This window comes from Falco rusticolus, chromosome 1 (genome assembly GCF_015220075.1).
Source record: "Falco rusticolus isolate bFalRus1 chromosome 1, bFalRus1.pri, whole genome shotgun sequence".
NCBI classification, from domain to species: domain Eukaryota; kingdom Metazoa; phylum Chordata; class Aves; order Falconiformes; family Falconidae; genus Falco; species Falco rusticolus.
The window spans coordinates 119,164,756-119,179,446 of record NC_051187.1 but is presented as its reverse complement, the minus strand read 5'-3'; the positions used below and the strand labels follow the sequence as shown (position 1 = coordinate 119,179,446).

At 39.6% G+C, this 14,691-nt stretch overlaps 1 long non-coding RNA gene across 1 annotated transcript; it reads right to left on the bottom strand.

The window, feature by feature from the left end:
* Window positions 1–398: 398 nt before the first annotated feature.
* Window positions 399–14,484, bottom strand: LOC119147999. The gene is made up of 3 exons (XR_005104267.1): window positions 14,457–14,484; window positions 8,975–8,977; window positions 399–411 (listed from the first exon to the last, which is right to left on the bottom strand). It is a non-coding gene; the product is annotated as an uncharacterized LOC119147999 (long non-coding RNA).
* Window positions 14,485–14,691: the final 207 nt, after the last annotated feature.

The window sequence follows — 14,691 nt, the reverse complement described above, 5'->3', positions numbered from 1 at the left end:
TAAGGCGATGTCTAATCTGACAGAAAAATTGTTTCTTGGCTCCCTTGTTCTCTTCCAGCCTTCCCCACCTTCTTTTCCTCCCCAATAACCGATGTGTATATCAGGATATCCAAACTCTTTCCTACATATGTCAAGGAAAAAGAGAGCAGTTGTGCAAAATAGACTGTGAACCAGTAGGTTTCTGCTCTGTTGTGTGTGTGTTTTTTGTTTTTTTAAATTATTATGTTGATGTAAAAGGGTGAATTTTCTTTAGAGTGACTGAATATTTTCTTAGGCAATAATGCTTAAAGTCACCAAGTGTCATCTTAGATTAGTGGCCTGACAGACCTGATAAAACCACCTTGCTTTGAGACTAAGTATATTTCCAGGTGAGATTGGGAAGTTTGGTTTTCCTTTTTCCTGAAACAGCTTCTGGACACTTAATTCCATTTTTGGGGGGACTCCTGTCCTGTTATAGTATGTAAAGATTTTTCTCCAAATTGTGCAGAGTATTTTTCATAGGCATTTTTCATGCATGGAAAGGCCTATTGGTCAATGACTCTGGGACTTTATGTCCCTTCTTTTCGCTGTTCTGAAATTTCACTGTCACTGTGCTATTTTTCACATGTATAGTTTCCATTACTACTTACAACGTTTGCTAATTTTACCTATTAGAACTTTTTGAATTATACAGCATTGCCCTCATCCTCCCTTTATTCTGTGACCCTTGTGAGTGAATTCACTAACCAAATGCAGATAATGTCAGCTAGGAAGGCCGCTTCAGAGAAAGTGGCTGCTTCAAAATTCACACCCTTAGTCTATTTTTACTCTTCCCTTCTGAAAATAAAGGAGTTCAAGCAGCTTTAGATTTCTGCTTTATGCAGAAGACTCTGTATTTGACACTGTACACTACAGAAACTTGCAAATGTGTTGAATCGGATTCTTGCTAGGGTGCTTTACACTTTTCAGTGCAACTATTTCAGATAAGGTCCCTGTAACCAAGAACCATGGACTTGGTCTCTATTTTTCTGTTTGAGAGTTATTAGATAGAGAATCATAGAATGGTTTGGGCTGGAAGGGGCCTTAAAGATCATCTAGTTTCAATCCCTCTCACTATGGATAGGGACACCTCCAACAGACCAGGTTGCTCCAAGCTCCATCCAACCTGGCCTGGAACACTGCCAGGGATGGGGCACCCACAGCTGCTCTGGGCAACCTGTGCCAGTGTCTCACCACTCTCACGGCAAAAAATTTCTTCCTAATATCTAATCTAAATCTACCCTCTTTTAGTTTAAAACCATTGACCCTAGTCCTATTGCTACGTGCCTTTGTCAAAAGTCTCTCCCCAGCCTTCTTGTAAGCCCCCTTTAGGTATTGGAAAGCCACAATAAGGTCTCTGCAGAGCCTTCTCTTCTCCAGGCTGAACAACCCCAGCTCTCAGCCTGTGTTCACCAGAGAGGTGCTTCAGCCCTCTGGTCGTCTTTGTGGCCTCCTCTGGACTCGCTCCAACAGTTCCGTGTCCTTATGTTGGGGGCCCCAGAGCTGGATACAGGACTCCAGGTGAGGCATCAAGAGAGTAGAGTAGAGGGGGAGAATCACCTCCTTTGACCTGCTGACCACACTGCTTTTGATGCAGCCCAGGATTCAACTGCCTTTCTGGGCTGTAAGAGCACATTGCCGGGCCGTGTTGACCTTTTATCCACCAACACCCCCAAGTCTTTCTCCTCAGGGCTGCTCTCGCTGATATAATACGGTGCATTGTTTTATTTGTTTTCAGTGACCTTAGAATAGCAGTGTTGCTAGGACAGTCACAATTTAGAAAGGAAGCCAGTGTATAAGCTGCCAACTCCAGGTCTAAGTTGTGCAGATCCATTTCTCCAGTTACATATTTGTTATTGGTCAGTGGTGGTGTGGCAATTGTGTGGTATCCTCCAAAGCAAACAATGATGAAAATGAAGTGTTGGTGTCATTAACATAATGAACCATGAGACTGGAACTTCGAAAAACTCAGCAAATAACAGTCTTTCGCAAGCAAGCAGTTCCAAGTCTTTGTGCAAGGCAGTCAAATCATACTGGAGTTCAAAATTGGGGAAGAAAAGAATTAATTCCGGTGCCATTGCAGTTGATGGTAAAACTTCACTGGACCAGGGCACTGGCAGACTTCCTGTTGCTCAGCATATACAGATCTATTAAGGATCTTTTATTTCTTGGCATTTCCCTACAGAACAACTGAAAAATTTTATAATGAAACATTCAAAGCTCCAAAACATTAAATTAACTAAAGATCTGAAGCCCAATGCCTATGGGTAGGTTTTGGCTCGATTAGGTTGATGTAAATCATTGAAAATGTTGGCAATAGCAAGCAGTGTTGACTTTTGGAAAGTTTTATTGGGAAACATTGATTGAGGGAAGGAGAAGAGAAAAAGTTTATCAGGTGTTCTGTGGATTCTGCTTATCGGCTTCAGTGCGATCATCTATCTCGTTCTCCTATCTCCTGTCATCTGAGTTCTTCATCCATTGGCTCTAGACTTAAGCTATGTGCTTTTGAACTATACTATCTCTTTGCTGCAGCTGTACTGTGCTTAGTGGAGTGGGAATTAGACCTATAGGTGTTACTGGAACAAAACCAGATAGTGTGGATACTGGAGAAAAAAAATTCTGATGTTCCATGAAGTGTTTTGCAGTTGATACATGAAAGTGTATCCTGTGAAAGTTGATACATGAAAGTGTATCAAACTGCTCCCATGTGTTCTGATTGAATGATTGGCAAATTATGTTAAAAAAAAATAATTGGAGGGCTGGAGGGAACCTATACATCCTTGTAATCAGAAAAGCAGTACAAAGTCCCTGAGTGTCCCATATAGCTTAGTGTCTAAGCAATGAAAGGTCACTAAGAGAAGACAAACAATATGAAGTAATGGAATTTGTTTGTTTCAATCATGTTTAACCTTCATAGTTCTTGAAGTCCTTTATCCTACCAAAAATACATAATCTTTTGACTTTTAGCTTAGGTAACATGTAAAATTGTGAGAGCTTATTGTAATTTCTAATAATTTGCTGCTCATTTATCTGTAGTATAATTAAAAATGGAGTTTGAACTCTTTCTCATGCTTTTGGTAAGGACATGAATTCGGAGCAAAATTTGCATAATAACATTTGCTTTTGTCGATGTTGAGAGCAGGAATATAATCAAAAAGGTGAAAGGCTTAAAAGATGATGGTTCATAATGTACTTATTAAAGCTGTGATTAAAATAAAATGTCTAAGGAAAAAGGATTAAGCTGCTTTAGTGTTTCATTTTTGATTTTTCTCATTATATGTGTGGTGAGCAGATGACTCAACAGTGCTATAAGAGAAAAAGCATCCTAAGCTACTGCTGCTTGGGCAAACCTATTCAACTGGAGTTTTTAACAGCTGTTCCCAAGCTTCATTAAGGCTCATTATGAGTTGTCATGTAGTAGAGAACTTATATTTTCAGATGATCTGTGCACAGCAGTAAAGATAAAAGTCTATCTTAAGGCTGCACTAAAAAGTACAGAAGATGATACATATTAAAAATAGATTACTGAAATTCCCTAATTAGCTTACGTAGACCTTTAAAAGCAAAGCACAATCAGTGAGTTTTAAAGAGAGATGGGAAAAAATGACTCATCTGTGGCTGGACTTTCTGACTCAAGCCTGATGTACTCATTAGTAAAGATTATTTACCAATTATCCTTTAATAATATATGCATACTTAAACACATGTTCATGTGTTTTATTTCCCCAAAATCTAGTGCCCAGCTGGTCTGTTACAAAGTGTCCTGAGGTCTGATTTATGTGACAACAGAAAGGCAAGTTTGATTAAAACTGTGCAAAATGTTTGATTCTTCTAATTGATAACATTCCATGAACTTCAGTTTTGAGTCTAAGCAGGGCTTCAAATGTGAATACCTCTGACTTTTGGAGAGTACGGAATGGGGAAGGACAACGGTAATCACTCAGATTTCAGTTTTGCAGCAGTACAAGTCTGCTTCCATGTCTCGTTTAGCTTCCCATAAATTACTAATATTTGTTCCTCCTCTATTTTGAATGGTGGGAATTGTAGGCATTTTGAAGATGGCAAATACGTTTTCCAGAACAAAGCTAGGAAGGATCAACTGTTATTCCTCTTACAGAGAAATGATCAAGATGAGAGGAGAATGGGCAAGGGACGGTCACACCACTCTTCCTCAAAGATGTTATGCAATGTTGGCATAATGCCACTCATTTGTCTGAAGTGGGGATTCAGGGTGAAAAGTTGAGACTTTTTCTGAATGTAGGATCAGAAGGAGAAAGGGCAGGGTGCAAATGATGTGGCAGTCAAAGGACAGACGTCTTCTCTCCATTGACTCTGGCTGGGTTTCCCCTGTTTTGAGAGGATTGAGCAGGATCAGACACCTGAAACTAGAATTTGCGCAAATGCTTCCGCAAGTCTTGCAGGTAATCTTCTTGTATCTCATTGTTTTGGTGTTTACGATGATGTGCGCTAGTATCTTCAGGGTGCTCTGTTTGTGTCAGAAAAATACTAGGGCAATAAATTGCTTTGTATGAAGAATATCTATAGTTTTTCAAGAACTTGCGATGACAAAAGTAAAATTGCAGATAAAATTAATCTGCTGCTGGCCTGTGTCACAGGCACCATTTAGCATCAGCCTAAAAATAAGCATTTCCAGTCCTGCTGCTATTACTCTGCCTGTAATGCTCAAATGTAGCATTCAGAGTTGGGTTCTGATGGGAATAAAAGTCTGATGTTGTTCATCTTCATAAACCAACTCTTCCTCTTGTTGCAGGTGGTTTTATCTGGATTTTGCAGGTATTTTCTAATGTCGGTACTGTCAGTGCCCTTAATTTGTAACTAATATTATGCAATAGGTAATTTCTTTGGCTCTACTGTATGTCCTTTTCATAAAACTGGTATATTATCTGGGATAATAGGTGGCTCTCACTAAGGAGAGACCATCTAATGATGTCTTTCAGGCCAAGACTGAGATATGTTGGCAGAGCTTACATACTGTGCTTGCATAATGTCTGCTTACAATAAAGGCTAGTAATAACTACAGCTATCAGTGTCGGCTTCCTCAGCGTAAAATTTCCCCCCAAATTGTAACATTCAGGGGTTTTTCCCCCACTTGACTCACAGAAGTGCTGTTTTCTTTCTGTGTAACTAGAATTGGATGCAGGCAGAAACCCTTCTTTTTTGGAGGTGATGTGTGGTGGAAGGTCTGTAAATGAGACAAATAACTGAAGCAGCTGGATGTTGTGAAACGGCAACCTCGCAGCTGGGGAAGGCTTGTAGGTAGTCAAACACGAAACTCCTTCAGGATACAAGGGGAAATGTGAAAGCGCTCTGTGTAGAGTGCCTGAAAAGATAGTTTTAACAAAAAGATCTGGAGGAGAGGAGAAACGTCCAGCAGGAAGCTACGAAGGGCACAGAAAATAAGAAGCCACCAACTTAAAGGAAGAGCAATATATAAATGCCATCAAGAAACCTTTTATCAAAGGTTAGATGGGATGGAGAAGGCTAGAAGGGAAAGCGTATGAGGGAGAAGAGAAAGACTAAATGAACATTTTGTTTTTCTTGGAAATTTGTTCAGACAGAAGTTGCTTCATTTATAAAGAATCTTCTCCAGGCAGTTAATTAGCTTTGTCAGTCAGCTGTCGTAAACCAGATTATTGAACTGTTTCATATTTGAAATTCTTTAAACTAACATCTTGACATTGCCAGTAGGTGTGTTAATAATCTGAAGACATGAGAAGAATTTATTAGCTTTGGTGTGCCTATTTGTGAAATGTAGTAGAGAGTTAACTTCATATTATCCAAACACAGCTTGAGCTTTCTCCTGAAAGGTTCTAATTGCATTTTGAAAATGCTATTAGCTTACTTTGAGGTGGCAAATAGCAATAGCGTTGTGTGGGAGGCTCTGTGTACATAATAATGAATCCTAATGGAGCAAATGGCAGTTTCATGAGTGCCACACTGCTAAAGAGAAGAGTGAAAGGAGGAAAGAATTTGTATTGCTATTTTCAGCTAGCAGCTTCTAGCATTCTCTGCCATGATTTCAGTGCAGACTTGAGGTGTTTTGATTGCTGTCTAAATGCTGAGTTGGGCTGGATGTGCGTTGTAAATAGTCATATGGCTTTATCTGTTTGGCATGTTTTCTTTCTCCCGGTAAAATGAAAGCCTTTATTCACAATAGAGCTATTGATTTCATATTAGATTATTTCATATAATACATATTTCACAGGAATATCTGTGTCTGTGAAGCATTATTTACCGTTGAAATTCAAGAACTTTCTTCCTCCACCAGACTGATCAGTCATATGCTCGTTGTTTTTTCTTTTGACTATACTTATCACCATATAAATTTCTAGTAATAAAAAACACTATCATATGTCTCAAATGAAGTATCCATGCCCTCCAAACTGGTGCATGTCAGTTTTTTCATCACGTAGATGCTAGTAACCTGTCCCACCTCCCTTTTTGACTACTGACTTAGTCTTCTGGGCAGGCAGGTCCCTGTTTCCCGTGGCTACTGCCAACTGCTCTGAGCTTCAGTCTCTTTGCTAAGTCAGTCCTTGTTTTGTTTAATTTATTAACTTCCATTTGCTGCATTTTATTCTCTTATTCCATTCTATTCATGCACTCCTGTGGTTAATGTTTAGGTCTTGTCTCATTGGACTGATTCCTCTGTTCTGCTGATATCTTCATGAGAAGGGCCATCTCAGAGAGACCTTGTGGCCCACGGCAGCCCAGAAGATTCAAAATGCAGGGAAGTCCTGCTCAGATCCTGCAGCTGCTCAAGGATGCCTAGAATGGTGGCATTCTTCAGGGAATTTCACTCAAAAAATGGGATTAACTCAGATCATGCTCTACCATGTACAAAGTAATATTTTGCTTATCACGTACCCAAACTTGCCTCCCTTGATCTGCTGGCCACGCTTCTTTTTATGCAGTCCAGGATACGATTTGCTTTTTGGGCTGCAGGTGCACATTGCTGACTAGTGTCCAATTTTCCATCCAGCTGTACCCCCATGCCCTTCTCTGCAGGGCTGCTCTCAATCCGTTCATCCCCCCGGTCTGCATCAATACAGAGGATTGCTCTGACCCAGGTGCAGGCCCTTGCACTTGGCCTTGCTGGACTACCTGAGGCTTGCACAGATCCACTCCTTAAGCCTGTCGAGGCCCCTCTGGATGCCATCCCTTCCCTCTAGCTATCAACTGCACCCCTCGGCTCGGTGTCATCTGCCAACGTGCTGAGGGTGCACCTGATCCCACGGTGTCATTAGTAAAGATATTGAACAGTACTGATCCCAAAGCTCTAACTGTAGAGCCAGAAAATTATGTTTTGCGAAATAATGGACTGTCTCGACAAGTGTTTTGATAAGTGGTTTCGTAGTTGACGAACTCTTGTTTCTTTCATGTGGGATCTGACAATCTGGGAACTACTTCGCTGGCGTTGCAGCCATGTGGGACAGTAATTGGGTGAATTCAGAATGCTGTCACCGAAATCAGTACTTGGGAGATGCCTACTGGAGTTTTTGGGGAAAGAACTAAATTTTTGGTGTTGGCCAACTACTGTCTTTCATAGTTCTGTAATTAGGTCATCATCATGACATCCTAAAGCATGAGGGGAAAAAAATTGCTATTACGTACATGTTTTTTTATGGACAAGATTTTTTCAATTCCCATCTAATGAAATCCTTTCTTATATATCTAGTGAAATATTTTGTCATACTCTAACCAGTTTTATAGTGTATGATTCGTGAAGAATAAAAAGTGTAAAAATATTATGAAACTTTCCTCTTATGTTCTCCAACTTTGGCAGATGGTAGTACTGCCTGTAGATCATTCTTTACAAAGCAAGCAGAGCACAGCTCTGCCAACTTTGTCATGCTGTACTTCATATGCATCTCTGGCCAGCTTGGTACATCCACTTAGAACTAATGGTCTCTGAGGCTCAGCCCTGCATCTAGCGTTCCAGGCTGAAATCTTTCTTATCATCCATCTTACCTCTATTTATCTTGCATGAGTAGCCTATTCCTACGATACGATAATTAAGCTCTCAGTTTCTCTTTCTAAATCCTCTTTTGACAAGTCACTTATCTTCTGTGTCTTTTTTTTAGGAATTCGTGTAAGACTTCATTGTCCTTCTCCCAGGTTGTTCCCTATGCGTATCTGTCTTGTCCTGTCTGCACTAGGAGTGCACTTCTCATTTGCTTTTGGAATTTGATCAAAGATCTACTCGGTTCATCGTTACCGTTATAATTTTTACAGTACTATATACCACTGATTCTATTTTCACCTGACCAAACTTAGCTTTATAATTACCGACTATGTCAGTCTAACATTAGAAGATGTGTGCGTGCTGAAAAATATAAATCTTGACTATTTCAATTGGAGGGATAAGTGATGATAATAAAATCTGTGCTCTAGAAATTGATTCTTAGAAAGAATACATGTAAAAACAGCTGCAAGAATTACACATTCATATTTTAGGAGACTTCCTTGCAAACTAAAGGGTTGTAATCATGGTGTTCAGAAATAAGACTTTGTCCAATGAATGGTCATGCAAATTTTGTTAGAAACTTCAAGGAGTCCAGGATTTTACCCCAATATTTTCTAAAGACATTTTTCCATATCCTAAGTCACTTTGCGTATCAGCCTGGATGATAAATGATGGCATTATTCCACAGAAAAGGTACCCTTGAATTTCCTCCTCTGGCTAGAATTTTAAAGAAAGATTAAGATAAAAAGAATTTTTAGGCTTCACTTTGCAAAGCTGCCCAGAGGGTTGATTCCCTGAGTTTAATGTAAATCATTTTGAAAAGCTCGGTCTCTCTCTCTCTCTTCTTCCTTTTTCTCTTTTCTTTGTCCTTGGGACTATAGGAATAGTGGTTACTGTTAATACTGATTTATTTGTAGTAGCACCAGACCTCCCGCTTGTTCTGTTTGCAGACTGCGATGTTCATGTCACTTCCTGTGTAAAAGAAAACTTTTGCTCCCTATAGATTGGGTATATCTGAGTAGTTGGAGAATTGCGTAGCATTGAAAAGCAGATCAAGGGATCATGTAACTTGCTTGTTTCGCGCAAAGTTTGCTTGCTCCTACAGTTTAAAGAAAGCAAGCTGCACTGCCTCTCACTTGCAGGGTCTCGTAGCAGCATCTGAAGGAAGAATGGGCACCGTCAGCTAAGATTAAATACCCCCCCAAACCAAACCAAACCCAAAGCGCCTCCCCTCAGCGCCACCACTCAAAAAGAACTCCCAGAAGACGAGCACTAGCTTTTTCCCATAATTTTTAACTTCACAAGAAAGAGTGTGTTAATTACTTTAAAATGAATAATTGATTATCACCAATAAGCACTAATCCAGCAATGCATTAATTAACTGTGCTTTGTTGCCTAAGGTCAATTCTTCATGTGAATTATTTTGATTTGTATGAATTCTTGGGCTTCAGTGGGTAACTTGGTTTTCTGCCAGGAAGAAACACTTCAAAATGACTTCTTTTTTTATTAACTGCTTTGATAGCATGACCCTATACGTGGTATATATTATGGTAATATCTAGTATATATCACTTTTGTAGTCAAAATTGGTGAGCTTTGCCAATGTATGTCAAAACCCTCTCCTTTTTAAGAGGTAAATCCCAATAGCTGATTAATTTAAATGTTAATTTCTCATGTGAGAACTTCATGCTTCGAGTAGGAGCTGAAGAATGTTAACCTGAACAGAAGACAACGTGATGATTTGAAAATAACGTTGAACAATGTTCTTAACTTTCAGGACCCCCTATCCTTTGACACTTTGATTTGTCGTTAGCAAACTAGTCACTTACACTTCATTATTATATGCTAAGTAGATGTAGGATTTGATAAAATTGCAATCGTTTGGTTAGAAAATATTTGATCAGGAAATTGCATCTGGATTTATTGAAAATGCTGTTAAGTTTCAAGCCTTCTCCTAAAGCCATTTCTAAGTTGTCCTATATTACTTTTTTTGAGAAACTGTAGTTTTGAAAAATCATTTTAAAATAGGATTTTTGTTCAGAAACAACAATGAATCTTTCTGAAAGGTCTACCTTTGTTTATGAAGTGATCCAGTCTTTTTTTTTTTTTTTTTGGTTGCTTTCAGCTCTGAACCTGCATGAATTTCTCAAAATACTTTATGTCAAGATCTGGGTGCTTAAAACTTCTTTTGGCTATTGTAAATCGTGCATTTTGTTAACCTACTGTTTACAAAGCAATCAATTATTTTTATATCGGTGAATGTGAAAGAGCTATCCCTACCTGAGGCTGAGTAGGAAACGAGATGCCTGCAGCCCACGAGCCATCAGCATAATTGAGTGTAGCTGCTAATGGTGGTGGATCCACAAGGTAAGGGTTCCTGGGCTGTGGTGTGTTACAGCTGCGCCTGCTGTAAGCCCAGGCTATGCCAGCTCTGTGTTACTGGGGTCCTTCGTGGAAAAAGAGACTTGATTTACCCTGTTAGTGTGGTTTCAGTTGGAGAAAAGGATGCTTTGCTTCAGGACGAGTTTCTGTCCATATTCTATTTTTTGATAACTGCCTTGATATAATACCTTTGCTACAAAACTGCCACTAAAGCATTCTTATTTTGAAATATGGTGATGTCTTTCTTAGGATACTCTTGCTAAAGGTTTAAGCATGCAAACTCCTTAAAGACCTACAGACAGCTTGGAGGTTTATTCTTTTTCTTACCTCGAAGGGGGAAATAAAAGTCTCGGAGAGTTCTTACTGTTTAAATTGGTCGTGCCATTTGCTTCAAACTAATCACTTGGGCTTACAAAACCAATTGGTGTTTTCGATAAGAAAAGAGTAAATACTACAGCTCATTAACTTCTCTGGAATTATTTTTAAATCTTCGTACCTTATATTTTTATTCTCATTTAAATAGGTGTGAAACATTTGTACCTATACTTCTGTAGGTATTTTGTGTGTATTGATCCCCCACCGTTAGTACTTCAGGTGAAGGACCCAGTTTTGCTTTTGTGACTTCATTGTATGATCAGCTCTCAGACTGTTTATAAGACTTAAGTTGTCTAATATATGTCGGAATCAAAGTAATGTACTTGATCTGTTCAATTTGGTCTTAGAAACATTAGCTTTATTTCATAGTTTGTGTGTGGAAACGTGGATGAGGGAAGAATCTGAAAGCAAATGTGTTTTTCAGCTGTCTTACGTCCTATAACATTAATCAGTCTGAGAAATTTGTGATATTCATGCTCGTTCCAGGTTGTTTCCTTTGTGTGGAGAATTTGGTGGTGAAGGCTGGTGCTGTTGACACTCCTTATCCAAAGGACCCAAACACATACAATTTAACTGACCTGAAAGCGATTGACTCTGGTTTAAAAACTTACCTGTCCCCTGGCAGGAGGCTCTCCTGGCTTTCTCACAGCTCTGTTCCTCCTGCCCCTCTGGGGCACTGCGTTCAATTCATTGCTGCGCTTTGTTGTCAAAGGTGTTTCCGACGGCTGTCGGTGGCTGGTGAGCCTGTCCCTGCGTGCAAACCCAGGGCGTGCTCTCTGGGAGCTGTTCCTCTCCGCAGCGTCTAACGCCCCAGTTGAGTCTATTGAGTCATAACTAACTGGGGTGATACTAATCTGCAATTTCCCCTACGTTTTAAACACAACCACATGCATGAGAGAGGAATGCTGAAGAAGTTCGGTGTACAAGGACTGCAAAAAGAGAACACTGCAGTGGTTCAGAACGTGTTCTCTGACTCAGTATGGAATTTAGAGATTGTAATTCAGCATTTTGGGGACCAAACTGGCTGATACAGGCAAATAATAGGGTTATTTTGTTGTGTATTTTTTAAAGATGTTTTAATACACGTGCTGTTGGAGTAGGTTTTCTGACCTAATGTTTTAAGCGGCTCATGTTCCTTAAATAGTGAGGTACTAAAGGAAATAGAATAGGTTTTGGGGGATGGTGATAGTTACAGAACGGGTAATATTTCAGAGCACTAGGTACTGAACAGCAGTTGTAATAGCTTGAAGTATAAAGTAGGTTCTAATCTACGGATGGACTATAATATAGGTATATATGATTTTTTCTATATGCATGGCAGTATACATTAACTATTACCTATTACATACAATTTCAAGCCCATGTTTAAAAGTCTGTCAATATATATTATATAAATATTTTTTCAGATTTTTATATAGAGAGAGGGAGCAATGGGCATACTGAGTAAGAAAGCAGGAGATTGTCTGTACTGCAGGGAAATTGTTGATGTTAATTTTACATGTATTGGGAAGAAATAGGAGTGAAAAAAGGAGTGAAAGGTCACAAAGAAGAAGAGCGAGCCTACAAAGTTTGGAAAAGTCTTTGAACTAAATCACTATTCGTTTTGACATTTGATACGAGCAAAAGAATGTTGGAACAGCTCAAGTGCTTTAAGGATAGAAAGCAGAAGGATAAAAGTTATTGATTCATAGGGGGCGTAAATGACAGGTCACTTAGGAACTATGCAGATCAATATTAGATGTGGTGGATCTTTCTATTAATTCTGGTCTAAATGACTTGGTGGCACATATCAAGAGCGGTTAATTCTTCAGTAGGACTGAACAGGAGGTCTGGCTGATCACATTAGTGTGTTTAGTCTAATGTAAACATTTCTAGAGATCTGAGTTTGAGCAACTCTTTCAGAGCTGGGTACGTGAAACGGAAGGCAAGGCTTTCCAGCAGCAATCAGTAGAGGAAAGGTCTGACTTTGGGCTGAGACGTTACAGCAAATGCGGTCTGCAGGGATGCAAAATATCTGTCAGGGCTGTACCTGAGCCAATCTGTCAGTCCTCCCAGATTGCTCCTGTAAGTGGTCCATGCTGGGGGCTCTGGTCCTTACCAATTACATGAAGGAACTGCATGTCTGTCTCGCTTCAGCACGCTCCTTTCAGTGAACGTTTTCCTTCTATGGGTTATGTGACTGGCTTTATTGATTGGGTAGAAAAAGCTTGCCTGGCAAGATGGGTACTGAAGTAGGTCTGGAGAGATCTGGCACAGTTGCCTGGCCTGGATGGGATCCTCTTTCCTTTCAAGACATTGGCAAATTGTTTAATCTGTGCCAGCTCCCCAGGTGCAATCTGCAGAGAAAAGGCTGAAATCAGCTGAATTCTGGAACAGCTTTTCTACCTGGAGTAAAATCAACAACCTCCCTAACTCAATCTGCGTTGAAGGTGCAGGGAGAAAGTGTGTGGAAGTACTAGGATTTCTGTTCTTGGTCTGAGCTCCTATTGCAGACAATAACAGAAAATCCATCTCCCGGTCATGTCAGAGACTCATTCTTAAACAACTATAACTAATAGAATTTTTGTATGAAAATACTGGCGGGTTTTTTTTTTTGAGTTTCAGAAACAGCCAGTAAGTAGCTGTTTCAGTGAAGATTCACACTAGCACCAATGCACCCTCTTGCAAGCTGAGGTTTGAAGTCGCTCATTATGTATTTGTTGGCCAGATTAAATAGCATGTGCCCAAAGTGGTTTCTGTGGAGAAAAGTCCATAAATAAAGCATATTCCTGCAAATCTTTCCCCAACTGATTCAAAGACCAAAATGTTGAAACCAATGTGTCTATTGGCAGCTTTTTTTTTTTAATAGTAAAAATATATGGCTCTGGGAAGTTTTGTGATTTGCACTTCCCTGGTCCTGTTGGTATGGATGTTGACTGAAAACTCTTAATCGACCCACTATAATCATATGAAAAATACTTGCAGTACTAAGACCTAATGAGCCAGAATGGGGACTTTTTGATGTCGGTTTCATTCTAATTCAGTATAAGAGGAGCCCTTTTTCTTTTGTTTCAAAAAGGGGAAAAATGGGGGAGAGATATATACAAGTCATGTACTCTGTTTCTCCATCCATGTTTCTTATTTCTCCTTGAAATTATTTTAGTACCAAGCAAATAATTAGTAAAGAATGATCAAATGTCACCGAAAGATTGAAACTCAATGTATTATCCTTCTGTGCTGCTAAGCTTGACAGTAACTTAGCACACTGTGCTGAAGGCTGTCACTTCACTCTTGCGTATATAGACTGACCATATTTTCTGTATACTGCAAAACCTCCACCTGTTACAGAAATGTGCTACTGAAGCTAATAGTCAAGGTCAGTGGTGTCCGTGTCTTTGTGCTCAGACTACTGTTCCGTAAGGAACGCTTCTGCAACAAACACTTTGCCTGCTGTAAACTGGGCTTTAATCCTTATGGCCCTAGCTCTAAATTTAATTCTACTTCTCTTGGTACTTTTAAAATACTGTTGTGTGTGTATATATGTATATATTTCACCCAATACAGTTGAGGTTTTTTTTCTTTCACACGAATGTACCTAAATTAAACTCTTTTTTTAAAACTCATTTCAGTTTTGATTTGGCAGATACAGCAGGCTAGTAACTTGGAATAAATGGTCTCAAAATGATGTGGGATTGAATGCCTCCAGTTGTCATTACTGCTTACAGAAATAAAGGCTGCAGGTTGCTGTGAAGGGGCAAGGAAGACTGCAGATTTGGGGCTCGTTCTCCAGCTTTTGTCAGTTGGCAGTGCTCTGTTGACTGTAGAGCTACACTCGTACAAATCAGCGGGCTAACAAGCTTTGAGGCACAGTCACACTTTTGATATCTGCGTATGCAGGTCACTCACCATGCCACTGATCGTGCACAGCAGTTTTAAAGTCATGGTGTATCT